A 27,353-nucleotide genomic window follows, 5' to 3' on the forward strand; every position below is an offset into this window, starting at 1 on the left:
CCCACCTGTAACCCCACCTGTAACCCCACCTGTAACCCCACATGTAATCCCACCTGTAACCCCACCTGTAACCCCACATGTAATCCCACCTGTAATCCCACCTGTAATCCCACCTGTAATCCCACCTGTAACCCCACCTGTAACCCCACCTGTAACCCCACCTGTAACCCCACCTGTAACCCCACCTGTAACCCCACCTATAGCCCCACCTGTAATCCCACCTGTAATCTCACCTGTAATCCCACCTGTAACCCCACCTGTAATCCCACCTGTAACCCCATCAATAATCCCACCCATAAACCCACCTGTAATTTCGCCTAAAACCTCACCCATAAACCCAGTATTTAGGAGGTAGGGACAAGGAGATTAGAATGTAAGACAAGCCTTGGTTACATGGAAAGACTGATGCCAGCCTTGGCTAAATGAAATCCTGTATCAAAAACTCAAAAAATTAAATAAATCAGACCTCATACACATAAAAAATAATAAAGAAGATATATATATATATATACACACACATATGTATTTATGTATGTATGTATGTAGTATATCTAGGGCTGTCTGAGACACCTAGATGACTTGGAGTGACCCCACACCACACCACACCACACCATGACTGAGAATGGACTATTTGCTCTAGCTGTCAGCTTCTTGCCTCCTCCTTCCCTGTCATTAGACAGGTGACTGTTGTTTTATTCACCCTTGACACTTCTCCAGCCACCGTGGCTGGCACCCCAGGAAATGAGCTTAGGCTTTGGAACCTCATGCTGAGCCTCATCTCCACCCACCTGGTCCTGAGCTCTGACCGGTAACCACCAGCCCAGCATCGCAGACCGTGGGTGCCGGAGGCCAGAAGCCAGGTGCCAAGGCTCATTCTACAGGGCAGCTCCTTCACAAGCTCAGAGAGGCTGCTTCTCCCTGCTGGCCACAGTCCTTGAGCAGTCTCTGGCTAAAGGCCATCTCCCCTTTCCTCTTTGTATCTCCGTGTCCCTGGGCCCCCTTTTGATAAGGACGCATCCCACTGACAGCCTCTTTGACTTTCGTCACATGCTTCCAAATAAGCTCACATTCAAAGCAACTAGGGTTAGGGCTCCAGCACATCTCTCGGGAAACACTTCAAGTGATCGCCACCCTCTCTCCTCCCAGTGTTCCCCAGCCCCAGTGCCTGGAAGTGCCAGCTCTTCATGTGCTTCTCGGGAAACCAGGAACAGGAGCTGAGCCCCTAATGTCCCTACACAGAATCTCCCATTTTCTCTCTTCTCCCTGCCTCTTCTTCCTCCTTCCATTCCCTAACCAGGTCACCCAAACCTCTGTTCATCCAGGTCACAGTGGGAGAGAAGGAAGGGGAGAGATGGAAGGAGAACAGGGGAAGAGAGGGGTGGGAGAAAAGGGGGGAAGAAAGACGGAGCATGGGAAGGCAGGAGGAGGGGACCACAGGAACAAGGGGACAGGGCACATGGTTCCTGGAGGAATGAAGGGTTGGGGCTATGGGGAGCCAAGGGAGAAGTATGGGCTTGGAAGTGACTTCTGGTCATTTTAATTTATCTTACCTTGGCTCCTCCCCCCAAAGCCATACCTATTCCTGTTCCTCAGAACAAGGGCCTACAGAAGAGAGACCCAGGACAGACACACCCAGGCTCATCCCTTAGAAGGTAAAGTGGAGAACAGTTTAAAAGCAATGCCAGGGTGAAAGGGCTGAGCCGTCCCCCCGGGGACCGTGGGAGCCGGGAGGCTTGGGAGGACCTCTGTTTGTTCAGGAGGCAAATGAATACCTGTGCCAAACCCACTTTCCACACACACAGAAGTAAGCTTCCAAAATCAGTCATTGCCAAGTTGGTGGCTGCCCTCCCAGCCCCTCAGCTGGAAAAGCACACAGTAGTATCTGACAGACAGCTATGGTCCAGGGTTGTCTACCTCGTGGGACCTCCCAGCTAGTGTGGGACAGGAGACCGTTCCTCCAGGAACAGAGGTCACGGTGAAGGTCACTCGTGAGGAGGCACACTGCAGGTGGAGCAGGTACGGGCTGTCCACCTGTCTCACCAGATGCTCTGTGCCTGGCCCTCAGAGTCCACTGATCCTTTCTAACTAGAAGAGACGTAAAACACCAGGAATATTGGCACATCCCTGAGAGAAAATGTCTCTTTGCAGACCAGCTCTATCTGAGAGAGAAGGACGTCAGGGACATGGCCCAAATCTCGGGTCCATCTTTAAAAAGCCTCTGGGAGCTCAAGGCTGCAAGTGGCTTGCTAGACCCAACTAGGCATCCAGCCTTCTACAACACAGACACTCGGTGAGCAGCTTGCCCGTGCACGCTCCCCATCACCACCTTTCCCTCACAGATACATATCCCTTCTGACACCTGGGATGGCATCCCTCAAGAATCTGCCACGCTGCTGGGGCCTGTGGGAACAGGAAGCTGTCCTCTGTCTTTCTTGTTCCAGAAGCAAGGCACCCAGGAAAGCCCCCACCCATGAGTGAAGATCTGGGAGACACCCAGAGACCCTGGGGGCTGGATATCCAATGACACATACCCCACCCCCCAGAAGCTCAGGTCTATCTAGGGACCAGGGCTCTGGAAGTCATTACTGGAGTGAGCTCATCTGTTTGGGGGCTTCCTCTGGCTTGCCTGGGTACCACAACCAATCTGTCAGTGCAGTCCTCTTGAGGACAGAAGCACACCACCTCCAGGACTGTCCCACACTAGACAGAAGAGCTGTGTGCAGCCACCTTACTCTAGTCTTGGTACAACTCACCCAAAGGGCAGAAAACACCCTAGCAGCAAAGACCACTGCTGTGAGGTCCGGTGGAGAAAAGCAGGTAGCTGTCCTGCACCTCCATGCCTGCCCCAACCCTCGACTTCCTGTTTCTCACTGAGAGAGGAACCCACAGCCATGACACATCTAGAATGTTCTCACAGACAGGAGCCTTAGATGGTATCAAGCAGCCATTCTGCCTGTTCTCACTCCTACTACCCTCAAGGCTTCCTGGCTCTCGCCTACTCTTGCCCACCCCACCCCCTCATTACACTCCTGGTCCCATGCTCCCACCCCCAACACTCCCCCTCTCTGCTTACCCTGAGAGTCCTACCCACAGCGGGCTTTGCAGGAGCCACTGCCTGATAAGTTGGACACATAGAGATGTGAACCGGTGACAGACACCAGGCCTTCGTGTGACTCCCAGACAACCCACGTGGAGAGTCACCATGACTCTCAGGTAACAGGAGGTGGGCAGTGCTCAGAGGATGAGGGCAAGGTTCTGAGTCAGGGACACTTAAGGAGGACCTCATGTGTTGGCAGTACACCTTGATAGGCCCCACACACTGCTAGCCCTGCTCCTGGATTAACCAGACTGCATACCCTGCATTGCTCCTGCCCAAGCATAGGACGACCCCTGCCTGCCCTGCTACCAAAGCTCGCTTTCTGCTTCCCCTCCGCTCTTTTGTTCACACCAGGTCTCCATTGTTTCTGAACACCGGCTTCTTCACGCGTGCGTGTTCGCACATGCGTGTCAAGTTTTATTCCGATCCTTAAATGAGGTCTTGGCTAGGAATCTACGATTCCCCGGTGGCCTCAATCTTGCAGAGATTGCTTTTTTAACGCTGTTAGGCCTTAATTCCAACAGGCTTCTTCTCCATTACTGAACCGGGTCAGTTTGCCCTGACATGGCCAGAAAATCTCCCATCGAGCGGGGAGACGGGGCCTGGGAGGGAAGGCGCGGGAGCTGGGAGAGCCGAGCTCGGAACCCTCCCTTAATTCGATGAGATTCCGGAATGATCTAATTTCTGGGAGCAAGCGTGCCCTGATTACTGCGGATAACTTCATGATGTGATTCAGTCTCCGGCAAACACTCGTGTTCTTTTCTGCGTCTGGGTTTTCGAGCGACGGGATGGGGATGGCTGGTACACAGACTCTCTCATCGCACCTGGCTCAGGTTCAGATCCCGGGCGTGAACAGAAGGTCATCTTTCCTGGCCCGGTGCCTGTCCCCCCATGGCAGGTCCGGTCTTGAGGGCCAGGAAAGGAAATTGAGAGAGGACAGAAGTAGCAAGCTCCGGGACATAAACCAGTTCCCTGCAGAACCCCAGGGCTCCAAGGCGGAGCACCTCAGAATCCATCCATCAATCCTCCTCCTTAGTCAGCGGCTTTGAGGTTCACAGAACAGAGAGGAAGCAGGGGGCGGAGGGAAAAAATGCTCTGTTCACATCCCCAGGACCAAAGTCCCCTCTCACATCCCCGAAACACAAAACAATAGATACGCCAGAGAGGTTGGGGCCATGGCCCTCTGCCCGCTGCTTGTCGTTGAGAGTGGAAGGGATGGTGGAGCCTAAGCACCAAGACCATGCCGGAACATCGTGAGGAGATTGCTTAGCCTGTAAAATCTGACTCAAAAGCATGAGGTCCAGGGTTCAAGACCCATATACCGTGCAAAATGGCAGGCCTGACGGCATGCACCTGTAATCCCAGAAACAGAGAGGTAGAGACCAGAGGATCCCTGGCACTTGGTAGTCAGATACTCTGGTCTGATCAGTGAGACCAGGATCAATGACAGATGTTGTATCAAAGGAAGTAGACGATATTCACGAGAATGACACCAGAGTCACCCCCCAGACCTCCACATGTACACACACATGCACAAACACCACCACACAGTTTTAAAACTGTGAGAGCATTAAAGACTAAAAGAAGAGACCTAGAAGTAAAACCGACATTCTAGAAGGTTCTGCGTAGAGCCGTGTAGAGAATATGATGCAGGCAGCAGGATCCTGGAGAGGGCGGAGAGGGGAACGGCCTGTGGGGCCAGCATTTAGTGGGTGAGCCAGTCGATGTTAACTGGGTTTCAGCCAGGTGTCAACCAAGTGTCAACCAGGCCCTCTCATTTTCTGGGTGAGATAGTAAATATTAACCAAGTGTCGAGCAGGTGTTCAGCAGGTGTCAGCCAGGCCCTCTCCCACAGGCCAATCTAACAAGCATCTGTGTTAAGACTCTGACTTCCTAAACATCAGTTACTGCTACTCAGGACAGAGAGGGAAACGGCCTGGGAGGCCAGCATTTAGTGGGTGAGCCAGTAAATGTTAACCCAGTTTCAGCCAGGTGTCAAACAGGTGTCAAACAGGTGTCAAACAGGCCTTCGCATTTACTGGACAGCTAGTAAATGTTAACCAGGTGTCGACCAGGTGTCAAGCAAGTGTCAAGCAGGTGTTCAGCAGGTGTCAGCCAGGCCCTCTCCCACAGGCCAACCTAACAAGCATCTGTGTTAAGCCTCTGACTTCAGCTTAGGAGCCTGCTTAAAGGGCACCAGGAGGGCCTCGCTCCAGTCAATGAGCCTGTGGGACCTGACAGAGCCTTTCTAGGAGGGCAGTGTGACAGCAGTCAGTGATTTAAATATAAAATGTAAATGGATGTGGTATCTAGTGTTGGGGCTTTTGCCACCGAAGGTCATGCTTTAAGCTTTCAACAGAGGAACACTGTGTCCAGTCTCAGGTTCTGATGTCCAGAGGCCAGAGGGACAGTCAGTACCAGGTCTTCCCGGGAGACACCAGGAAGATCTCAGCGCTGCCATCCTTAGTCCACCTTGACAGCCCTCAGAACCACACCAGCACCTCCAGGGTTTCCACAAGCCATTCCTTCTAACCGTTGATGCCCTGTGGGTTTCACACACTACCAGAGGGTTTTTGCTCACTGTATCCCTGAAGAAGACACCAGGCTCTATAACATCAGCACATGCAATAATACATCCCACCCCCTCCAGAATTACAACTACTACGGTTGCCTGGAGGTATCAGCCTGGAAGATAGAAACAGCCCTCCCCCAAAACAAACAAACAAAAACAGATAAACAAAGACAGCCCAATGCAGCAACCGAGAGGTAAACTCAACTAGACCGTAAAGATCAAACACGGAGACATGTGGGCTCCTAGAGCAGATCCATCCTGCAGACCTGGAGATCATTTCTCTCACCTAGGCTTCCCTAACCCTAACCCTAACCCTAACCCTGAGTGTCCCCAACTTGCTCACTTGGCATTGACCATGTACAGAGCACTACCAGGCCCAAATACAAGATGAATGCAGGACTGCACACATTAATTCAAGGTCTGAGTGTTAAAGCATGGAGACCATTAAGGCTTCGCTTTCACAAACGTCCTTCCACAGCTATCTACAGAAGCTGCACTAAGCCCACCGTACATACAAGGCCAGCATTCTGCCATGCTTTGAACCCCACCCTATGGTGAACATAATCAAGCGGGCAGACCACTGTGGGAGATGGTGTGCCAACCAGACAGTGAAGGCACGGGCCGGTCCCTCAGTGCACACACGCTGTGCATCCTGAAAACCTTCTCGGAGGGAGTGCAAAGCTATAGACCCTGGCCTGTGGGTCAACAGCATCTCGAATCCTGCAAAAGCATAATGGTGAAGGCCGACCGTTACGGAGACATCAGCAGTACATGCGCAGGCTAAATATAAATAGCATTGATTTGTCTGCCATCTTGAATTAGTCATTCAACTCCTGCACTCCGTCAGCATCAATAATCATGAGCAAGTCCCTGAAGAAAGGATGGCTGCAGTCAGTCCCACGGGTGTGCACCTAGAAATTCTGGAAAGCTGCCAGAACATTCTTAGCATCATCTTGAGCAATCCATAACCCTCTGGAGCAATCTGGAGCCTTCCAGAGCAACCCGGAACCCTACTAGCTCCTCCCTCTCCATCTGCTCCTCACTCCAAACCCAGGAAGGAGAGCAAGCTTACAGACAGACCCGAGAGGCCCTCCTCCTTGTAAGTGTTCCGCCGTTTGGCAGCTGATCTTGGCTCCAGGATGATTTATAAACCCACTCCCAAGTTCTTGTGTAGGGATGACAGCAAGGAAGGTTATATGGTGGCTGCTCCATTTCCTTGCCAGACCAAAGATGCAAGGAGCTTCCGTATAGACCAGCAGGGGCTATGTCCTACAGCGGTCCTTCTCCAGGCTCCATGATCCTTATCAGAAGGTTTTGGAGTGCTGTAGCACCAGACAGGGATCTGATGTACACACACACACACACACACACACACACACACATACACACCAGTAGATCCCCTGAGCCACTGAAATGGGAAGACCAGGGACAAGACATCCTACAGGGCCACCTGCCAGAGAGCCAGATAGGGCAGAGTTCAGAGGCCCCAAATGGCCTCATTCGGCCTGCAGAATCGCACTAACACTGACTGTAGACCTTTGAGGGGCTCTGAAGAACCGCCATGGTTCCTGCCTGCTTGCTGCCTGCTAACAAGCTAAAGAGACAGGTGCACAAACACCCACCCAATCTGTCACCTTCCATTTTTCCTCACCAGTGCTGAATTCGGCTCCCAGAAAAGAGTGCTGAGGACAGTCACCCATAAGGAAGGCCCTGTGTGTCCTTCCTGCAGATGTCCTACATGGCTACTGCTGTGCATACTGCCACAAGTCACTGTAGAAGTCCAGACCTCCTTCCCGTTGCTATTGTCACTTACTTAGCATAACGAGCAGCTCCCATGATGCTCCGTGAGAGGTGTACAAGCCAGCTTGGGCCTCAGTCTCCTACCTTCCAGCCACAGGACCTATACAACCCAATTGTTTCCTTCAGAAAATGCTGCCACCAAGATGGTGACACAAGAGAGTGTGTTCGCCACCCACTTGCTGCTGAGGTGTCCCTGCTGAGGAGAAACAAGGCCAGCCCAAGGTGTAACAGGAGCCTGCTGGTACCTCAGGTTTGTGCTAGGAATGAGTGAGGGCTGGCTATTGAGCAGATGAGAGGTATACGGGTCTTCAGCAGACTTGGAGAAGGCTTTCGGCGCCTGGCCCTGCTCAGGGGTCAGAAACAAGAGTCGCACCCCAAACCCCTCTGCAGTCCCCCATGTTACTGAGTGGCCTCAAAGCTCGGCATCAGCCCATGAGGAGGGATGAGATGCACCAGCAGGGGTGTGGAGTAGAAAGACTAGAAGGTTCTTTGCACAGGAGACCCCAGGAAGGCCCTCATTTGTCACCTAAGTCCCCCTACCTGGAATGTGTCCCCTGGCTCCACCTGGTGCGCCCACTATCACACCACCCTGCTGAGTGTCCCACAGGGGCTGGAAAGAAAATCAGCTTCATCAAGTGGTCAACAGAAAACATTCTACCCCACCCCCACCAAGAAACTACAGAGTCCCCAGTCCAAAAGTGGCCAGCCACTCAGCCCTTCAGGGGAATAGGCAGCCTGACCCCATGACAGGGCACATGGGTGAAGACTGTCTGTACCTGGCCTCTTCTCCATGTGGCTGGTCACATAGGTATTGTGTGTGATATTTGATCATATATAGCAATATGCTTACACAATATAAATATCCTGGCCTCCCGCACTGAACTTCAGCAGAGAGGATCATGGTGAGATCTCATGCAGGAAGAAGCCAAGCCAAAGAGGTCCTGGTTGGCTTCCTGTTCTGCCACGGAAAGGCCTTGTCAGAGAGCACTGGCTCAGCGCAGCTGCATAGCAGGCCTGCTGGAGTGAGCCAACAGGTGTGGGGTGCCTCGGGTACTACTTCCCCAGCAGGTATCATCAGGCGCCAGCAAGCGGAGTGCTGGGGTACAAAGCCAACAGAGACAGCCTCACATAGGCACGTCGCCCTCTTGTTAAAGGCCTTAACTTAGTTCTCCTGGCTATAATTATTTTAGCGTGGGAGATCAGTTCTGTCTCCAGAATCTCACACTCCGAGGTCCTGGAAAATCCCCATTCTCCAGTTCCTTCCCTCCGTGCAAGAGCTGAGCAGGAACAGATGAAGGGGGCCTGGATGAAAGGCTTAATTCCTACCCGATGGCTTCCCTCAGAGCAAGAGAGACCCGGCCACTGCACAAGCCTTTTGAGTAACCATGGTAACTTGTGGGGGCTTAAAACAATAAGTTTCTGAGTTTGGGGTTATCCAGTGCTTCCGTGGCCAGGTGCCAGCTTTCCTTAAGATAACAGAGTAACACTTAGGGAGCACCGAGGGGACAGTATACAAGGAACAGCCTCTACCTGCTCCCCGCCATGCCTTCAGCAGTGCCTTACCTTGAGTATACACACACACACACACACACACACACACCCCAAAATAAAAACAAAGAAACAAAAGGACAACAGACTCCTGGGCTGGGGATATCCGTGAAGTGTCTGCCCAGCATGCATGAAGCCTTAGGTTCAATACTTAGCAACACATCACCCAGGTTTGGTGGCACATGCTTGTCAGGCTAGGGCATGGAAGGCAGAGGGAGGAGGATCCAAAGTTCAAGGCCATCCTCAGCTCCAACTCCAGTTGGAGAGTTGACTGGTGTATCAAACTGTAAAAATAAATAAGTTAAATCAATAAACCAACATACATGCATACATCATGCATACATATATACATATTAAAAGATTCAAGAGGTCACTGGAAGTGTTCAAGTGGGCTCAGTGACATCAGTGTGAGCCACTGTCCCAGGACCACCCTCTTTGAGAAGGGGACAACAGTAAGAAGGACACCCTCCCTCCCGCCTGTGGCTGGCTACACCTCCCAAGGCCACATACCCGTAAGTGTGCACGCTGCCATCCGTCACAAGAGAAACTGCCAGAGCAGGCAGCACTGCACACTGAAGTATGACCTCCTCAGTGGCTGTGGTGTCCATGGCTGGACAATGGCAGGCACAGCCCACCCCGTCTGCGCCCTGCACGCTGCTGAGTTTATTGCACACCAACCATAGGGGACAGAACAGCCTGTGTCATGGCTGCTTCGATGGCCAAGGCTGGGGCTGTGAAAAGCGGAAGGATTTTTTTTTTTCAGGGAAGAAAAATCCTACATGGCCCTTTCAGCCTTTCGGCGCACATAATTGTAGTATCCAAGTTAATGAAAGGCCTGGCCTGCTGGCTGGCTGAATAAGCACTAATGCCACGGCCCGGGCCTCACGGGGAGCAGCTCCATCTCCGAGTGGAAATCAGACCACAGTGGGGTGGTGGCGGGAGGAGCGGTGGAGGAGGAGGGAAACACAGGGAATAAAGAGCTCTTCCAGGAACGACAAGTCTCCCACGCGGGATCATATTGGTAATTAGCCGGTGGGAGGCCCGCAGAGCGCTGGCATCTCCTCACCACAAAGACAAAGTTTCCTTGAGGAACCTGCCAGCATCTTCAAGGTACTGAAATAACACACAGAACAAATGGAGAAGAATGACTATAGGGTTTGGTGGCTTAAAAGGCTGGCGGCTGGCGGCTGGCGGGCTCACGAAAGGCCAGACACGCAGAGGTTGAGGGGGCCCAAGAGATAAACTGGCACATATATGGACACGCACGATATGATGTATGTGCACGCATGTGGGTTCAGGAACGCACAAGAGATCGTAAACATGCACGTGTGTGGTGCCCCCACAAGCAGGATGCATGTCCTCACATCTGCACACACACACACACGTGTGTGTCTTTACACACCTAGCCATGCACATATACCCTGGAGTTGTGGTTTCATATTGGCCAGATGCAGAGAATCCTGGAAATCTCCCTAAGTCTGCCAGTGTGAACCATATTAGTAAGAAGACACAGGATCTCCAGGCCCCGACTCTGGTAGAGGTCAGAGCATGACAGCTTCCCTCACAGTCTCTTCTGGACTCTTCCACCCCATGCCAATGGAGGATCCTGCTTAAAGGCCCTGGGATGCAGTCTAGCAGGGCTGTCTAAGTGGAGGTGACGGATTTATTCCAACCGTCCTGCCTCTTAACAACCTCTCTCTCCTCCAAGCCTGCACAGCTTTAATTGTCCATCAGGCAGGTCAGGGCGGAGCTGTAAATCTTTCCTCCCGGCTGCGTGACCTCCAACGGCCGCCCCTCACCAGATCCCACCTGGAAAGCTGGCTTCGAAGCACAGAGAAGGAAATGGAGAGGAGGCTTCAGAGGTCACAGACCGGGGCAGGGGTCACAGATGGGGGGAGCACAGACAGGGGGGTCACAGGCGGGGGTCACAGGCAGGGAGGGGACTTAAGGCTGAGCTCTGCTGCTGTGACTTAAGATGCTGCAGAGCAAGTCTGCAGCTGAGGTCTGTCGGGACCTCTGCTTCCAGGGCGCTGGCTGGATACGGCTGGTGCAGTGCCCTTCGAACAGTCCAAAGAACACTGGGCCTTGGGGCACCCCAGAGTTCCCTTGGCTAGCTGCAAAGCTGAACAGTCTAGAAGGGAAATGCTGGCAAAGGAGCTTTCCCTGCGCTCCTGGTGCGGTGGGGCCTAACATGATCCAAGGACCTTTCGGGTGTGTCTAGAGAGCCGAGCACCTGGAAGCTCAGCCAACGCAGAGTCTGAAGCTCGCCTCTCTCCCTCCAACTGCCCAGATATCTTCTGTAATTCCAATATACGTTAATGTGTCTCAGCGTGCTGAGCTGTGCATGACTACTCAGACTCCTTTCTCGACTTCATTTTCTAGCACTGATTTAGTTAACGGAAAACCATCCTTGGGGCTTGCGGTTTTCCAAGGTAGGTCTTGTGTGTCTCCTTCATGGGATTTGAAGGAAACATACCAAGGAATGGGGAGAGATTTGTTTCCTGGAAGACGGGCAGGCTGATGGAGAATGGAAATCAGTCTGAAGGAGGGGGCACCTTCAACGTACAAAACCCGATCTCACCGCTTAGTCCTGTCTGCTCTGAGGAGATCTCAATTTCAAAGTGGAAGCTGGTCCTTAGGGCTGGTGCCCCTGTGACATCCCTACTGCTGACATCCCTACTACTGGGGCAGGAAAGCTAAGGCCAGCCGTCACACAGATGAAACTAGACCTGCATTTTTTAATTTAAGGCAAACTAGTCTGAAGTCCCTGCCAAGGTGTGGTACACAGTCAAAAGGATGTAGGGTCCCTGTTTATTCTTCTTGATTTAAAAAAAAATGTGTATCTGTGTACATGCCTGAGTGTGTTCAATCCAAGAGACAACTTGGGGCATCCTCCTCTGTGCCGCTGCCCATCGCCTTTGAAAGGGGGGAGGTCTCCCATTGCCCTGGAGTCCACCAGTTAGGCTAGAATGACCGGCCAGTAAGCCTGAGGGTCCTCCTTCTCATCTCCCCACTGCTGGAATTGCAACCGCCTGCCACCATGTCCAGCCTCTTACATGCCTCTCTGAGGTTCGATCTTGGGACCCCATGCTTGCACAGCAAGTGCCTTGCCAGCTGAGCCACCTCTCCAGCCTCTCTCTGCCTTTCCTAGGTGTCCTAGGATGAGGTGCGGAGTGAGAAAGAGAAGTAGACACGCTGGCAGACAGCCCTCTTGACAGTCGTCTCAGACCCAGAAACCGGAGCTTTAGAGATCAGGGAAAGAACAGTGCCCCCACCAACAAACACATCGTCCGTCGGCACCGTCCGGCTCTCATCCCTCTCTCCCAGGCACCACTGAAGGCATGCAGCTGTCTCGATATCAAGCGAGCTGCCTTGTGGGCTGTCAAGGAGTGTTGATTGCAATACTGTGCCGATGACAACCATAATTCTCACCTTAAGTTCCTCTGGTACTTCTCTTTCCTGCTAAGATTCCAAAGTGCTTGACTAATGTACCCTCGGATAGCACCGCCTCGAGGCCCCATTACAGGCCCTTAGAGGGAATGCAGGAGGAAGCCTGAGATCCCGTGCCCACCCGCCGTGCACCAACAGCCTGTGTAGGCAACCCCTGTGGGCCTGCTTCCCCCTCGCCTGTCCCTGCATTAGCCATCCCCCGCCCAGCTGAGCTTAATGGTATCTTCTCAGTGAGGGAGAGTCAATAACTTAGAGAGGCGGGCAGGCTCTCTGTTTATTTCTAATGGGTCTCTCAGAGCTACGCCTTGCTTTTTCATGGGCTGTGTCCCGAGACCCTGAAAACATCTCCATGCTGTGGGAGGGGTGAAGTGGATTCCCTCGGCTTGGGAGGAAATGTCTTAGCAGCGACTCACGGGCTCAGGAGTCCAAGATGATGGGGATGGTGGCCATACTGTATCTTTCTCCCATCTCGCCATGACAGGCAGCACCCTATCTCCATAAAAAGCCAAAACACCTTCTTCCCTACCAGCTTCAAATGCGGTTTTCTTGATTCCCATCAGGAGTAGAGACCTGAGGCATAACCAGAGGACATACCAGGGGACAGGCAGGAGCCTAACCTCTTGGGCACCATGTCCAAAGTGACCCCTAATGCACAGGGTCTTCGGACGGGATCTCATATCTCCTGCCCAGCCACAGGGTGCTCCTGAGTATGAGCTGCTAGGTTCGAACCTGGAGACACCCACACCCTTAGATCACCAGAACAAGGAAGGGTCGCCCAACATCTCCACCTCACCTATACCATAACTCCGAGCATCCTATGCGAGCACCTGGGAGGTCACCCGGAGCTACTTTAAAACAGCATCGCCTTGTAATCAGGAAATAACTGAAGCCACTCCTTCATCCCTCATGTGGCCTGGCTCTTCTGCCTCCACAAAAGCAGGAGCCTCCAGCACAGAGGTGGGTGGTAACGACAAGTCTACACCCATGGTCCTGCTGCAGGCCACGTCTCAGCTGAGCACCGGTGGCCTCAGAGATTACCATGAGTAATGTGGTCAATAATCCTGTGTCCCCTCCTGTAACAGGCATGGGTGTGGGTGTGGGTGCAAGTCATGTGTAGGCTGATGTCTAGATCATTCTTCCACCTTATTCACTGAGCCAGGGTCTCTCATTCAAACCCAGAGGTCACCAATATGGCTAGTCTCCATAGTCAGTTTCTGAGGACCACCTACCTCTGCCTTCCAAGGCTGGCATTACAGCAGGCTACCATATCGACCCAGAATCTCACACGTGTCCTGAGGGTTTGAACCCTGACCCTCACTCTTGCACAGCGAGTACTTTAACCACCAAGTCACCTCCCCAGCCCAACAGGCGATTTTTGGAGCGGCCTAACCATCCAATCTCAAGGATAGGGCCATTAGTTAACAGGTTCACTACTGAGGCTAACAGAATAAAGGGTCAGACGACGCCTTCAGGAATGTGGGCAGTCGTGGCACTGCGACACTAGTGGAGCTCATCGGTGGCCTCACGAGGGCCTCATACACACTGAGATGAGAGCATCGTCCCCCCTTTCCTCTCTCACCTTCGGTCTCACAGGGATGGCAATTTAGGATCTGTACAGTGTGTGGCAACCTCCTGAAAACTATTCAGAGGCCACCCTGAACAGCTGGGAATGGGGTTCCCTGTCAGAGGATTTGTCTGGCATATGTAAGGCCCATGCTCCACCCAACATGGCAAATTATTGTTGTTACTATTATTGTTATTTATTATTATTATTATTATTATTATTATTATTGTGGTTTTAAGTCATCCTGATGCTTCTCTGATGGAGCAGTGTGCACAAACCTCTCTCTCTCTCTGCTGCAACCATCAACAACAAAATGGGATGAAAGGCAGGAGTCACCTCAATCCAGACCCTGAGGTGGCACTTAATTCCAGGAACAAAAAAATAGAATTTTCACCAGGAAGTGGTGGCACATGCCTTTAATCCCAGCACCCTGGAGACAGAGGTGGGCGGATCTGTGAGTTTGAGACCAGCCTGGTCTACAAAGTGAGTTCCAGCACACCCAGGGCCACACACACACACACACACACACACACACACAAGTCTTGAAAAACAAAACAAACAAAACAAAAGGTAGAATTTCTTCCTCCCCCTCTTTAATATAGTGAGCAAACCACGTATCTGAACTCAGTAAGGATTTTAAATTATTAAAGTTTAGTGAGAAAATATTTGTTTATTTTTAATTATCTTTAATGATGCATATATGTGGGGACATGAGTATGTGTCTATGGATGCCCACAAAGCACACGGGTATCTGATACTCCTAGAACTGGAAGTATAGGCAGGTGTGGGCTGTCTGATGTGTGTTCTAGAAACTGAACTCAGGTCACCTGCAAGAGCAGAATTCATTAACTGCTGAGCTATTTCTCCTGCCCTAAGAAAGCATTTCTAAGTACAAATCTTGTCTCAAACTGAATCCATCTTTTAAAAATTATTATTTTATGTATATGGATGTTTTGCCTGTATATGTTTGTGCACCGTATGTGTACAGTCCCCTTCAAGGCCAGAAGAGGGCATTGGATCCCCTGGGACTGGAGTTACAGACAGCATGAGCCACCATGCAGGTTCTGGGAATCGAACCCTGGTCCACTAGAAGATTAGCCAGTGCTCTTCTACTGAGCCATCTCTCCAGCCCCGACTCTGTCCTTCTTGAAAACACATGTGAAGCTCGTGTCTTTGGGCTTCAGTGGGTTTTATAGAGAGCCTCATCTGAAAAGCAGTCAGCTTGTCTGTCCTCATTCCCCTTGCCTGAGAGAAAATGCTTCTGGTTCAAGGCCCAGTGCACGAACCACTATTTTCCCAGTACTTAAGATGTGAATTCTGAAAGCAGTAGGGACAGCTACCCCTGCTGCCTTCATCCTGGTGACAGGGACAGGGGGACATCAGTGAACAGAGCCACAGCCCTTGGTGTCTGAAGTGCTCACAGTCAGAAATCTGAATGGATCTTGGGTCTGCGTGCAACTGTCTCACATGCCCAGCAGTGAAGAACCTAGTTTGCTAGTGTGAGGTCACACATAGGGAGATTTTAAAGTGAGACCAGGTGCCGTAGGAAAAAAAAGGCACCCAGGTCAGTTCCTCATCCCCCACCATATCAAGGGAATCCACAGAGAGATGGAGGTAGCGCCTGTTTGGACGCAGGCAGTTTCTTTACCTGTAAACAGGACTGGTTTCTAAGAAAAGGTATGTGGTGGTTTTCAATGAGTTGTTCCCCATCTGACTACTCGGTCCCCAGTCGGTGGCACTGTTTGGGAAGGTTCAGGAGGTGTGCCCTTGTTGGAGGAACTATGTCATAGAGGGTAGGTTTCCAGAGTCTAACGACTCTCCTCTGCTTTGCGCTTACAGCCCGTGATGAAAACCCTCTGTTTCCTGCTCCTGCCTCCAAGCCTTTGCTACACCTTCCTGGACTCGGTAACTCCAGATAAACTCATCTCTCTACAAGTTACCTTTGCCGTGGTGCTTACCACAGCAAGACAAACATCACTAACAGAGGTTGCAGCAGAGATGGCCAACCAACTCATGAGGTGGTGGCATGGCCATCCAGGCAGCAGACTAACTGCCAACCGAGACCAAACACACAGGAACATGTAATGAGAAAAGCCGCTATCCACCGTGCTCTTGTCCCTGAGACCCCTGTGAAAGGTTATACAGAGAAACCCTGTCTCGAAAAACCAAACCAAAAAAAAAAAAAAAAAAAAAAAAAAAACCCAAAAAAAAAAAAAAAAAAAAAAAAAAAAAAAAAAAAAAAAAAAAAAAAAAAGACCTTGGCTTTCTTAGCACCAACTGTCAACTTGACATGAACCTAGAGTCACCTAGAAAGAGGAAACCTTAACTGAAAACTGCCCAGATCAGCTGACCCTATAGGTATGTCTACAGGGCTTTTCCTTAACTGCTAATTGACACCAAAGTACCCAGCCCATTGTTGGGAATTCCCCTCCGCAGGTGGTTCTGGGCTATATAAGAAAGGCAGCTGAGCAAGCCAGAGGAAGCAGGCAGCATCCCTCCATGGTCTCTTCTGAGTTCCTGCCTCAGCTGCCCTCAATGGTAGATGTAGTAAACCTCTTCCTCAGGCCTCACTTGGCCTGAGTTTCATTCCCACAACAGAGAAGTGGACTAGAAGGGCCATAGTCATGGCCTTTCCTAAGTCATGAGGCTTCCTCTTGCTGGCCATCCTGCACAAAAGACCCTTTGCCATGGCTCCTGAGTTGGGGGCAGCTAGTTCAGCCTCTCTCTCTCTCTCTCTCTCTCTCTCTCTCTCTCTCTCTCTCTCTCTCTCTCCACATTGCAACCTCTGTGCAGATGCAATGTGTGTGTGCACTTGAGCCTGCCCCAGGCTGCCAGAGGAAACATTCTCACATGCAGTAACAGACCTTAATACTCTTCATTATCTCAAGTCACCTTCTGAGGCATGTTTTGGTGTCAAGTGAGTGTTGTGGAAGCTGTGATAACACAGTAATTTACTAAGAGCCTTGCTCTGAAGAGCGTGATTATCGGGTGCATCGGATGGGTCCCCAGGCACCCATGTCAGAGCACTGTTCCTCTAGCACGGAGCAGGCCCCGCTACGCACCTAGAAATCACCTCCCTTCCGTCACTGGCAGCGACCCTGACTCTCAGGGGTAGCATGGCAGGAAAACCCCAAAGCATCCACCCAGCCCAGAAAGCACAGGGAGCTCAGAGAAGGAGACGAAGCCGAACATAAAAATTAAACAAGAGACCCTGCTGCCTCAAATGGCAGCTGACTTCAGAAAGGCAGCAGAAAACAAGATGTTTAGGCTGCCCTGAATGTTTCATGAACCTGTGAAAATGCTGGGCTGCTTCAGGAGAGAATAAGGGGAGGCAGGCAGCTAATCAAAAAGATGTTGATACAAATGGGAGGTGTCTGCGAAGCTGGGGCCCACGCAGGCAGGAAGGCCTGCTGCAGGCGAGGACGCGGGGAGAGGCGGGCTCCCCAGCAGAAACAGCTCCACGGAAGGGGGAAACTTTCTAGATGGTTTCTCCCCCTCACTTGTTCAAAAATAAAAAATTCCTCACCGCACGCACGTCAGCTGCGTGCCAGGCTCCATTTGTCTTTATAACAGAGTATCAGGCAGGAGTGAAGGAGATAAATAAACAGAGAGAGACAACCGACCGAACCTCACGAGCTCCGGACTGACTGGGGGAGGTGAGCCTCGTGCCGCAGTCACTCAGAAATAACATTTCAATCTTGACCCATGGACAGATTCACCTCTCCTCACTGCCCCAGACGACCCCCCACCACCACTCCCCATCGAATTGGCACTTCTGGATATGACAGATGTTCTACTGGTCCAAGCCTTCCTGTTTAACCCCCACGGTCCATCCAGGTCCAAAAGATGTTCTGCACTGTGGGGGAGGGGTGGGCAAAACAACCAGACTCTTGCCCTGAGGAGCAGGGCCCCTCTAGCTTCTACACAGCAAGGGAGCAGGCAGGTACCAGGATGCCAGCTAGAAGGGCCCACAATGGAGACCAGACCCTGTTGAGCCAGCTCAGCTAAGACCAGGCGCTACGAATGGCATCTTCTCTGCCAGCCTAGTCCATCCCCACACACCAAATAGCCCTTCCATCTCTCTTGCGTGGCTGCCACAAGACCACACACTGGGAAATGACGCCCAGGAGACCTCCTTACTGTAATTACCTCTGCTCTGGCCTGGACCTCCCTGACCCTGGTGGCATGGGGACTCCTCCTGTACCTTCCAAGCAGGATGAAGACTAATAAGCCCAGATCTCAGTGTCCACAGGACACAGACAGGCAGAGGTGGCAGAAGAGTGAAATGCTGCAGCTCGGCCCTAGCCCTGTCCTTGGTGCTGCCGCCCTCTGTGCGGCTGCGTGGCAGGTCAGCCTTTGCTCCTGACCAGCGTCTGTCTGGTCCCTGCTGAAGGGCAGTAAATTCACACAGGCCTGCTGCAGCTCCGCCTGAGGTCGTGGAGCCTTTGCAGCGAAGGTGAAGGCACAGCATTGCTAGAGGCCGGATCTATGGGGACTTTCCTAGACTCCGGGCTCTTCCTGTAGACCCAAGACTATCTGGTTGTTTGGGCCTCCAAGAAGGATGGTACAGAGTAATTGTCAGGGTTCTCTTTCATTGGTGAGAGTGGGAGGGCTGGCAGAACTGTTGGAAACGTTGATCTATACCAGAAATCCTCAGGGCTTGGGGCAAACAGCCTGTATGACCTGGCCAACCCTCCCCTGGCACTCAGCTGCCTCCCTAGGAGCATCTAATGGGGTCTGATGTGCCCCGCTTCAGCTCTGCCTCACCTTCCTAGCCTCCTATGGGTTCCCCCATCTTCCCCTCTCCAGCCCAGCGTTCCCAGAGCTCCAAGCCCAGCCGGGAAAGGAGGGGTTAAGTGCTGCTTCCCCGAGTGTGCAGTGCGCTTAGCTCCCACGCAGGGAGGCCTCTGGTCCCTGGGGAGGGCGGAGGCGGCAGCTCGATCCTCCCTCCGGGCCCAGGGGAGCTCCTCGCCCGTGGGAGACGAGGGGCTGGCTCTGAGAAGGCGCCCCCTGCCCCACATGCCCACCTTACAGCGATCCTGACCACCTCGCCAGCGCCTCTCTTCCACCAGCAGGCGCCTTCTCTACAACTTTCTCCCTTCCCAGTAGTCGCTCACCTGGAGGGTCTGGTTTTAATTAGTGTAATATCCCCGTTACCAGCGCAGCCTGATTAAGACATCCGCCCTGATCCGCGATGCGCACTTAATGAGCTCGGTCTGCCGTAATGTTTGTACTTTTTTTTTTCATTATTTTTTGCAGACCAGTAAAACCAAAGCTGATTTCTGCTGAAAGACCTCATTACCCGAGACCCTACTCCATTAGCCCGGTACCTGCTCTGGACCCTAGACTCCCCGATGCGTTCCCGAGGCGTCCCCAGCTTAGCCGTCCCCAGCTTAGCCGGCGTTTGTGACAGAAAATTAACGACCCTGCGCGCACCAGAAGGCACTTCACCTCCAGCCGGAGGAGGAAGGGACTTGCCCAGAAGAAGAAAGGATCCCTCAGTCCCTGTCCATAGCTTCCACTGTGGGAGTCTCCCACATCGAGAGACTACCGGCGCCACCGGCGTCCTTTTTAAAAGTGACCATTAAATAATTAGAGTGCGTCTGAAAAGCAGAATCCAAAAGGGGAAGCGGGGATGTGGCTCGGCCATCCTGGACCCTCCTCACCTCGCAGCCCACACACACTAGCCGACGTCAGTGGGCTTCGTGAACAGCCAACCAACCCCCAACCTCATGCAAGACCCAAAATCCTGGGTTTGCTCCAGCTGTCTAATAGGGTCTCAATGCGCCCCCCCCCCGCCCCCGTGCTGGTCGCGTCTTGCTCCAGGTACAGACTGGGTGCGGGACCTGGGTGGCCAGGACACTGAAGGGCTGCATGCCAATGGATAGGGGCGAAGCTTCATCAGGGAGCTCCCAGAGGACCGCCGGCCTGAAGCCACCCCCTGACACCTTTCTCTTGAAGAAGACAGCCTCAGGAGAACCCCGCCGCCTCCCGGGGCCACAAGTCAGAAAGTTTGGGTTAGGGTTGTGCAGGCCACATTAGCAAAGCTTTCCCAGCCGGGCTGTCCCGGCCCTGTAGCTGTGCCAAAGCGAGCAGTAACCTCCGATCCTTGCTCACGCCTCTGGGAAGACTCGGCCCCGAGCGCCCCCCAGCTCGCGGACTGGAGAGCCCTGTGCGCCACTCGCGCCTGTTCCACGCGTGCCGCGGTGCTGAGGGCCCTGGTCCTCCCGAGGGAGCCGAGGAGGACCTCAGTCCTCCCACAACTCCTCAGGGTCATCAGTCAGTCCCCTCGGCCGGCTCTTCTCCTCCTGGACCCCAGCAGCCCTCCCGAGCCTGAGGATGGCGAGAGTCGCACGCCGTAGCGCATCAGGGTCGCTAGCCGTGCTTCCAGCCCTGCGGGTTGGGGCCGCCTCCCTGATGCGCCCCGCGGGCCGGGATCTCCGTGCGCCACGGCTTCCCCCCATCCTGGGAGTTCCCAGAGCCGGGCATTGTGCCGCCGCCGCCGCCGCCGCCGCCGCCACGGGCACGCAGCGCGCGGGACTCCCCGGTGTCTCCATGGAGCCTGACCCCGGGCCTTCCCATTCACAAAATCTCCCCTCTGGTTTCCCGGGGGAGCCCGGAGCCGCGACCCCAGCCCCCACAGAACTCGGGAACCCCGACCTCGCGCGCGGACCCCTGACCCCCAAGGGCGCCACCCCATCCTCGCGCGACCTCAGGTCTGTCCCCAGCCACGCTCCGCAGCCCCGCGTCCTCGCCGGCCCCGCCTCCCACTGCGGGGTCCCGTGCGCCCCTCCCCGGGCCGTGCCCACAGTCCCAGCCGGCCCCTCGCGATGGTCGTGACCGAGGTGGAAGCCCAGGGTCTGGCTACTCACGGGTTCAGCGTTCCCCGCGGCAGGTGACGGGGCCCCGGCGGCCATGCCCCGGCTGCATCCCGGCCGCCCAGGCGAGCCGGCGGCAAGGGGCGCGAGAGGCCGGGTTGGAGCGGCGGTGGCGGCCGCGGCGTCTCCGGAGACCACGCGAGCTGCTGGGGCAGGCGCCCGACTGCTGTCCGAGGAGGTTTCCGCTGGTTCCGGAGCAAAGGCTCCGTGTCCCCGCTCCGCTTGCTTCGCCGACTCTCTCTCTCTCTCTCTCTCTCTCTCTCTCTCTCTCTCTCTCTCTCTCTCTCTCTCTCTCTCTCTGCCACCCCCCCCCTCGTTCCTCTGGCTGGCTCGGCTGAAGCGAGAAGGCAGCAGGAGCACGCGGCGGCGGTGGCGGTGGTGGCGGCTGCACGGGCGGAGCGCGCAGCTCGGCGAGGGAGGGAGGGGGCTCCGGCGGTCGCGCGGCCAGGGAGGGCGGCGAGGCAGGGAGGGCCGCGAGCCAGCTGAATGTGGCCACAGGAGCCCTGGAGTCCCAGCTCCAGCCTCGAAGAACGGGGATGCGTAGGCTGGTGAGACTTGCAGGGCACCCTAGAGCTCAGAAGCAGCTGGGCTCCTCCGAGCTCACCACCACCACCACCACCGCTGTGGTCTCACCTCCTCTCCCTCCCTCCCTTCTTCTGGGCGACCTCAGTGTAAGTCATCACTAGCAACACTTAGCAGGACCCCTGCACCCTCATTCTGCTGGGACCGGTTTCTCTCGCTCTGCCCAGGGGTCCCTAGAAAGACTTGGTCGCTGAACGGCAGGAATGGATGTCCCCTCCCCCACACCTCTCCAGCTAGTCTGCAGCGCCCGCGCCTAACTGGCCACTGGGGAAGACCCTTAATAGGCCTGGAGTTCCATGCCTTGCCTTCCTGAGAATCACAGAGCAGGTGGGGAGGCAGGAGGCCTACCCTGGAACAGGACACAGGGAGGACACACTTGTCCCCGCTGATAATCCTATGGCCTTAAATATTTCCATCCAGGTCAGTTAAGAGAACCTAAAACCAGAAGAGTTCCAGCCTCCCCCCAACCCAGGGGAAGAGAGTCTAGCGTGGTCTGAGGTCTGGCATCTCTAGTCTTGGGAAGGGAAAGGGGCTGGGAGGCAGGCACTGCCTCTGAGCTGTCAAGACCAGACCCAGGTACAACAGTGGGGCTAGCTACTGGCATTCAGTCCTAGAAGTGAGCAAAGAGGCTAGATGATACCCAAAGGCTTTAGACTGGATCCAGCTACTGTTCTATATGAAAGACGAAAATAAAAGACAATCACCATGCAGTGCCTGGACTTGGGGACCAGCACTCTCAAAGGACATTTTCAATCTAAAAAACAAACAAACAAACAAAAACCACGATTAAAAAACAAGCCTGATACAGGTTGCTGGATGCTGTTTGTAAAACCATCAGCTTCTTGCACCTAAGTACAGCTTCCAGTGTGAGGCACATACCACGGATCCTGGGGCCCTGTGGTAGAGCAGCTAGACAGAGTAGAGAAGAGAGAGAATAAGAGAGGCCCTGGGGTGCTCTCTGGCTTGCTGGGCTGCACACTGCCTTCCCTACAGAGTGAGGGCAGACGGTGTCCAAGCTGAGTGACTGTTGCCTGCTCGGGAGCTTTTAATTCTGCTCCTTAGGCCTGTCTGGGTCATCGATCTGTCCTGCCCAGTGGGAATCACGTGCTTTAGAGTCCTGCAGCCGAATATAAATGCCTTGTCTCTGGCACAGTCGCAAGGGTCCCTGAAATGGCCACAGCCCCAAATTTGAGATGGCACAGTTCTACCCCCATGGACCAACTGTTTCTCTCTGTTTGGCCTGGTGATCCAAGCTTTCATGGCATGGGACTGCTGGCTAGGCCCATCCACACCAATCTCTAGGCTGTCTTGCCTCTCTGGGCCAACGGTGACTCCCTCCTGGTTCTTCTGTGCTGAGAGCCCTTCCCCTCTGGTCCAGTTCCTACTGCCCTTCTGATCCCTCTCTTTGAACCCTCCTAGAGACCAAGGTCTGCTTCCCCATACTATACTGCACAAGCTGTGAGCTTCAAGTGGAAGGGCTCAGGACTGAAACTCTAGTCACACACCCACCTCTGGAGGCCATTCCCAGAAAGGTCTGCAGGTGGCACCAAGCCTTCTTCCAGTCTCCAGACAGGTTCCAGCCAAACAGCACAGTCAGTCACTCAGAAAGCCTGGTACTAAAGTGAAGCAGGCACCTGTAGCCAAGGACTGTCTAGTAGGTTATCCCTCAAGAACAGACCCCAGGGCATATGTCCCATGGACCCAGAGGTCATCAAAGGGTCTGCCCAGAAAAGGATGGCAGGGCCTGTGAATTTCTATGCTGAGATTAACAAGGATGTTATTTTTAGATGTGTGTGTGTGTGTGTGTGTGTGTGTGTGTGTGTGTGTGTGTGAGCACACAAGCCAAGTGAGTGTAATGCCCTCAGGAGCCAGAAGAGGGAATCAGATCAGATTCCCATTGGCTGAAGCTATGGGCAGTTAGAAGCCTCCTGACTGGATGCCAAACTCTGGTCCTCTGGAAGAGAAGGAAGTGCTCTCAACCACTAAGCTATCCATGAAGCCCCACAGAAACTTTGTTTTTAAGAATATGAGGATGTAGAAGATCCAAGAACAACCCCCTGCAATAGCAACTAGGAAAGAAGCAAAGATACCACTCTAGGTGTTACAAGGCCACAGCTCACCCTCAGAAAGATACGGCAAAGCACAGAAAAGACTCTAAGAGGATGGCGATCGTCAATCTGTCAGGATCTAGACTCTCATAGAAAACATGTATCTAGATGTGACCCTAAAATACATTCCTCATGTTGTGGTGACCTCCAACCATAAAATTATTTTCATTGGTACTTAATAACTATAATTTTGCTATGGTTATGAATCATAATGTAAATATATGATGTGCAGGATATCTGATGTGCCACCCCTGTGACTGAGAACTACTGCTTTTTGGGAAGAGTCGCCCTCACTGTGGTTGATGCTATTCTATGGGCTGGGGCTCTCAACTCAGTAAATGAGAGGAACAGAGCTGAGCACCAGCATCCATCTCTCTCTGCTTCCTGACTCAGGATGTCATGTGACCAGCATCTCTCTCTCTCTCTCTCTGCTTCCTGACTGAGGACATCATGTGACCCTCCACCACCTCACTCTCCTGAGACCATGTCTTCTCCACCCTGATGGACTGCACCCTAAGACTGTGAGACAAAGTGAACCCTCTGGGTTGCCTTTTATGTATTCTGTATTAGCACTGAGAAAAGTGATCAATACTGTTTTGATCACTTAATAATATTTCGTGATGTTCCCTCACAAGTACCACAAGGCTGGCAGTGTAACAGTGAAGACAGCCACGTGCTGTGGACTGTTGAAAAGAAACAGGACTGGAAACAGGCTTGGGAGCTGACCTGAGTCTGGTCAAGGCCAGCACCAGAGTCCACTCAGGGAGGAAGGCAGAGTCCCAAGTGCCTGGGAAGCCAAGAGCCCCACTAGTCCCACAGCCCAGTTATCCTGACCCTCTAGATCAGGAGCCTGGCCTGCTCCCAGGACTCTGACCAGCCGTAGGGAGAAACCCTACACCTACCTTTAGGACTCCCTGCCAGAAGTACCAGGACAGAAGCCCCACTTAGCACTGAAGGTCAGCTCTGCAGGCCTCCCCCTCACGCTGGTAGCCTAAACTCAGCAGAGCTGTAAGCACAGGCTCTGAAAGAGGGAGCCACTAGACAACCTTCCCTGGGGGAGGGGCCAAGGGGGGCCTGGAGGAGACAGGCATTGGGCAGGGAGGAGAAAATATCAGAAATAGACATATTTAATATCCTCAAAGAGATCAGAGGAGATATTGCAACCAGAACCAGGAGCAGGATGCTATTTTAAGAACATTTAGAGAACAAAAAAAAAAGGGCCGGGGAATTAAAAGCATGCAAGCCGAAACAAAAAACTCAGCAGACTGGGGTGGAAGACAAAAGTAAGGGGATGTTCCACAAGGCAAAGCCAAAAGACAGAGAGGGGGAGAACAGAAAAGGAGGAGAAAGGAGATGGCGCACTCGTGAGAGCCGGCGCCTGCGGGAAGGAAGGGAAGAGGGGGCATCGTTAATCGTTTAACTCAAGAAATTCTCCACACGATGGATAAGAATTGACCCACATCAGAGCATAGTCTCACAAATACAAAACACTAAAGATGGAAAGAAAAATAAATCTTCAGTTTCAGGTTCCGTGAAAAACAAGAATGAGCGTGGCTCCTCCCAGAGTCTCAATGGGACACGATAACAGATACTGGATACTGGATACTGGAGTCTTAACAGGACAAGATAACAGATACTGGATACTGGATACTGTATCCTGGACCCTGGAGCCTTCAGATGCTAGAGTCTTGACAGGACAAGATAACAGATACCGGAGCCTTCGGGTGTTGGCGTCTCAGTGGGGCAAGATAACAATACTGGATACTGGATACTGGAGCCTTTGGATGCTGGAGTCTCAATGGGGCAAGATAACAGATACTAGATACTAGATACTGGAGCTTCAGATGCTGGAGTCTCAACCTTTCTAGTTCTGGTCAGACATTGCTGGACTACCTAGATGGCCTGTCAGCCCTTCTAATAAGTCCCTTTTTAAGGAACATATACCATACATCCATTCTATCAACTGTGTTTCTTAAGAGAATCCTGGCTCTTACAGGAGCTCTCAAGTGAGCCCCAGATCTTTCCTTCCTGTCTTCTACCAGGCTTCTCCATCAATGAGTAACAGCTCAAAGAGGTGTGCGACTCCATTTTTACAGAAATCACCTTGTGTGGCTCTGCTGCTAAAGCACTGTCGGAAAAGCAGAACCTGAGTTGCAGCCCCCACGGTGTGGTGGTGTGGTGGCATGAGGCTGTAATGCTAATGCTTGAGGTGGGAACAGTGACAGACGAATCCCTGGAACTCACTGGCTGGCCAGTCTAGCCAACTGGGGAGCTGCAAGTTACTTGAGAGACCCTGTCTCAAAAAACTAAGGTGGAGAACAGCTCTCTCTCTCACACACACACATTAGTGCACATATATGCACACTCAGGCACATACATGCAAACACACAAACTGAATGCATGCACTTACATGCATACATGCACACACACACACACACTCATTCACATACATCAAACACACAAACCAATATGTGTACCTTCATGCACACATGCACACACCCATGCATGCCCACACACACACACACACACACACAACCTCCATGTGTTCCCACCTATGCCAATCTACATGATCAACAATAAAGTGTTCATGGAAGGTCAAGCTAAAAGGATTTCCTATCAGCCTTTATTAAGCTCATAGGTGTTCCGCACCCCAGGCTGAGCTTATGCTACCGCATGGCACCCAACAGCCTCGGCTGCCTTGCCATCCAGCAGAGAGCAGTCCAAGGTTTCTTGACACAGTTATAAACTCAGAGAGGCGAATGGACTCCTAGCCAGGCAAACCCACATGCATCTGAGTCTTCCTACTGCCATCTGGGCCCTCTGACAGCTCCTTTGTCTTCAGGGCCTCCTCTTTGGGCTGTCATTAATGGGGTAGGGGGTGCCGGTGCCATGACCTGAAGGAATGTAATAATAAAGTGACCAATGAATGCTCCCACACAAAAGCACCAGCGGGCACACAAAGCTTTAATGTGAGCACAGTATAGTGGTGCAAGCCTGAAATCCCAACACCCAGGAGAAGAGCTGAGGCAGGAGGATCAGGTCGGAGTCATGAGTCTGAGGTCATCTGAGCACAAGTCAGGTGCTCTAACCCGATCACCTAAACCATGCTGTAGTCCCTGGCCACACAGGTGGTGTTGAGGCAGAGGGGTATCCATTTCAACAAAAGCCCACCCTTGACTGTCCTTGCTCCCCCACGTCGCACAGGTGATGAAGCTCCTTTCGTGGAAGTCTCTGCCTCTCTCCCTCTCTTCCTCTACCTTCCTGCTCCCTCCCAAGTTCTCCTCTGGGCCTCTCTCCTCCAACCCCAAGGCCCCTCCTCTTCCATCACCCTAGCTCTAGAAGCCTTAGCCAAACAGCCAAACAGCCAAACATGACAGGCCTGGCTCCCCCGCTGTGGACATTCCTGGTGTGTGCTCCTGCATGCCTAAGCTGTGGCCTGTGTCACAAATGGTCCCACTTCCACACTACCTCCCCCGACCCACAGAAGTACTCTCCTGACTGCCCAGCAGATGGCCTGAGGCCCCCTCCTCCAGGTACACTTGACACTTGAAGGCAGCTGGGTTTGCTACCCACTCTCTACAGAATCCTCTCCCAGCCCTCCCCCCTCTCTCTCCCCCGCCCCTCCCCTCCCCTCCCCTCCTCTTTCCTCTCCTCTTTCTCTCTCCTCTCCTCTTTCTCCTCTCCTCTCCTCTCCTTTCCTCTCCTCTCCTCTCTTCTCTCTCTCCCCTCCCCTCCCCTCCCTCTCTCTCTCTCT

At 53.1% G+C, this 27,353-nt stretch overlaps 1 protein-coding gene across 6 annotated transcripts in view; it reads right to left on the minus strand.

Annotated features, from left to right (window-relative positions):
* The window catches only part of Rbfox3 (RNA binding fox-1 homolog 3), a 425,230-nt gene extending 403,941 nt beyond the window's left edge, over window positions 1-21,289 (minus strand). Inside the window, exon 1 of one of the 6 annotated variants that reach the window (XM_029484009.1) lies at window positions 20,904-21,289. The gene's annotated coding sequence lies outside the window, so the exon portion shown is untranslated. Of the gene's footprint in view, window positions 1-19,361; window positions 19,478-20,903 lie in introns of those variants that run through there. The other 5 variants (XM_029484010.1, XM_021176021.2, XM_029484005.1 and 2 more) reach the window with 5 other exon arrangements.
* Between the last annotated feature and the right edge of the window lie 6,064 nt (window positions 21,290-27,353).

The sequence above is a fragment of the Mus caroli genome, chromosome 11 (genome assembly GCF_900094665.2).
Source record: "Mus caroli chromosome 11, CAROLI_EIJ_v1.1, whole genome shotgun sequence".
NCBI classification, from domain to species: domain Eukaryota; kingdom Metazoa; phylum Chordata; class Mammalia; order Rodentia; family Muridae; genus Mus; species Mus caroli.